We start from the raw sequence: 2,903 nt of genomic DNA, 5'->3' as shown, positions 1-2,903 counted from the left end.
GAATTTATTTTACGATCAAAATATTAATTTCCTCCCCATTAAAAGATTTATACGCGAGTCTGTGTGCTTGTATTTGTGTGTATACGTGTGTGTGTGTATGTGTGTGTGTGTGTGTGTGTGCAGGGGTAAGACTGTGTGTATGTGTGTGTGTTTGTTGGAGGGCATAGTGAGAAGTATCAGCTGGTCTTGCTGCGTATTATAAAGTAAAGACCCTGGGCTTAACTTTAACTTCATCCACAGACATCATAACTCCTGGAATTACACAGCGTGTTGTATATTTCTCTTTCTCTCTCTCTCTCTTCTGTGTGTGTGTGTGTGTGTGTGTGTGGGTGGGTGGGTGGTGGTGGTAGCAGCTATGGTGGGAACGATGTAACACTGAATTTTAATTCCCAATCTGTGTGAACATTGCATTCCAAGCATGGTCCAGAAGACACACACACACACACACACACACATACACAATCTGGCTTTTCTTGTCGCTATCACTGTATATAAATTCTGTCCAACTCTAAAACCTTTTTATTTATTTATTTATTTATTTTTTGTGAAAAATTACAATTCCTCACAGTCTTTTGTTGACACAGAACAAATGCAATTTTAAGTCTAGCGATCAAGCACAGCAAGAGTGTGAAATTTAAACCCAGGAAGTGTGACTGCTTGGACGCACCAAGTACCCACACAGCAGGGGTGCTGCAGCAGAACCCCTGCCCTGAAACCACCACCTGCCCCCTACCTCCCCCAAAAAGGCTCTCAGCCTTCACCATAGTGACCTGTATGAGAACCCCAACCCCAGAGCCTGAATCGCCAAATGTAATGCCCCTGCGTGTAGCCTACAAAAAGAAAGCAATCAGGGAGTCAATTAATTCAGTCAATAACCTAATCTCTATTCCCAGTCTCTATTCCCAGCCATACAATTCCTTTCAATGAGATTACACAAATACATCATAGCTGCTTCTCCTTCCGTGGGGACTAAAAGACAGCTAAACCCCCACCGTTGCCTCCAAATAAATTCCAGTGGACTACACACTGACTGTGTGTGTGTATGTGTGGGTGTGTGTGTGTGGAGCAGGACGTTGTGCAGGCAGCTGTTTTAGGAGCAAAGGAAAGCAGAAGAGAGGATTGTGGGAGGAGAAGGGAGGGGGGGGGGTTCTTGATCCTGATCCAAATAAGTGTCATCGCCTACTGGAGGCGGTAACCCCTCCTCCCACTCCCCGTCCCAGCGCGGCCGTCAGCACTACCCCAAGTAGTACACGCGGCACAAGAACAGGGGAGGCGCGCCGAAGTGTGTCCGCTCCGGAGAGCCATCAGTCAGCAAACTGTCGCGTGCCAGCCTGAGCTCGAGTTCCCACGTGCGCCCGAGCTAAAAGCAGCAAGTAAGCTCGCCCCTTCCTTCATACCTACTCATTTGAATTTATTATTTAATTTAAAACTTCTGTGCCGTAAATAAAAGCGCATGTTGGTGGGTTTGCGATTAACGTCATAGAAGCCGTACGTGCTGCCTGCTGCGGTAATTAACTCGGACCGTTCTATGCTCTTTAGATAACCGGAGACGGCAGTCTGTAACGCGCAGCGCAAATAAAATCAGCGGAGAGTCCTTCTGGATATGAGATTCATTTGCTATTTTAACGTAATAAATAATTTAAAAAATCGGTTGCATTAAAGTGTGCGTTTTTTAAACGATAAAAAGAGTGGTACAGGAAAGAGGCGTAAACATGCAGGCAGGTGTTGATAATGCAAATGAAGGAGATAACAGATGGTTAGCGTCTTCGTCACTCACTGCGCGGATAATGGATAGAGGTAATCAAATCCCTCTGTGAATTTGAGACTTTCTTTGGAACTTCCCCACCAGTTCCCTCCATCAACGTGGCCAAAGCGTGTGCGTGCGTGTGTGCGCGCGCGCGCTTGCGGGGGTTTTAGAAAACGTCTGAAAAGTTCTGTGCTTGGGTTTCCCGAATTACCCTCGGGACGCGCAACCTTCAAATAACTTTATTTTTTGACAACTCAGCAGGACAACTTCATCCCTCCTCTTTTCTCACCCACACACACAGGTGCGATCTACTTTGTCGGCTGAAAAAATGTCAATGGCTTGCATAAGTATTGAACATCTGAAGGCTTCACAGTACACGGCCTCGTGCGTTAAATTTCTTACACATGTACATGGCCTTCGTTTTCAACGACACATTTCAAAACTTTTTACCTCCTCCTCGCGTCTCCTTGCCGCAAATTTTCTCTGTACATCCAGTGCAGTTGTCAGCTAAACTGCGTATACAAAAGCAATGCAGTGGACCCTCGTCAGGAATGAAGGCTCGTTCCTCCAACTAAAAATCTATTGCACGAAAGCTACCGCACAATTATGCGCCGTCCAATAGGATCCAACTTCAGATATCGGGGGAGTGTCACAAACACTGAAACCCAGCGGTTTGATTGGATATTCCCTCCCGCATCCCCATGGTACATATAGAAAAGGGCTGTAACATGCGCAAAGTCAAATTCAGTGTCAATTCTTTTCTTTTTTCTCTCTCCTAAAATTCAGGCAAATAGAACCACCTTATGTCAACCAAATTCTTACATCTTATGACTTTTATTTTATTTTATTTTAAAGCCTGATTTCCCCGCCCACAGTTAAAATGAAACAGTGTTTGAAGATCAGAAATGCTTGGGCAAGCAGTCATATTTCTCATTGGCTGCTCAGTAAGGCAGCCAATCCGAAGAACGCCATATCTGACCACTGAGGTGAAAGTGATAAGGGAAACCAAGACCTGCAGTCTGTTTCTTCAGGAAGTGGGTGGACAGCCAACTGATAAAATCCTCATGGGAATTATCCATGCTCATAATAAATAAAAGTGAATTTAATGACAAAGCCCAGGAATAAAATAGGATTTAACCCCAGGAATCATGACTGG

The sequence above is a fragment of the Anguilla rostrata genome, chromosome 4, assembly GCF_018555375.3.
Source record: "Anguilla rostrata isolate EN2019 chromosome 4, ASM1855537v3, whole genome shotgun sequence".
NCBI classification, from domain to species: domain Eukaryota; kingdom Metazoa; phylum Chordata; class Actinopteri; order Anguilliformes; family Anguillidae; genus Anguilla; species Anguilla rostrata.
This window is presented reverse-complemented; position numbering follows the sequence as displayed.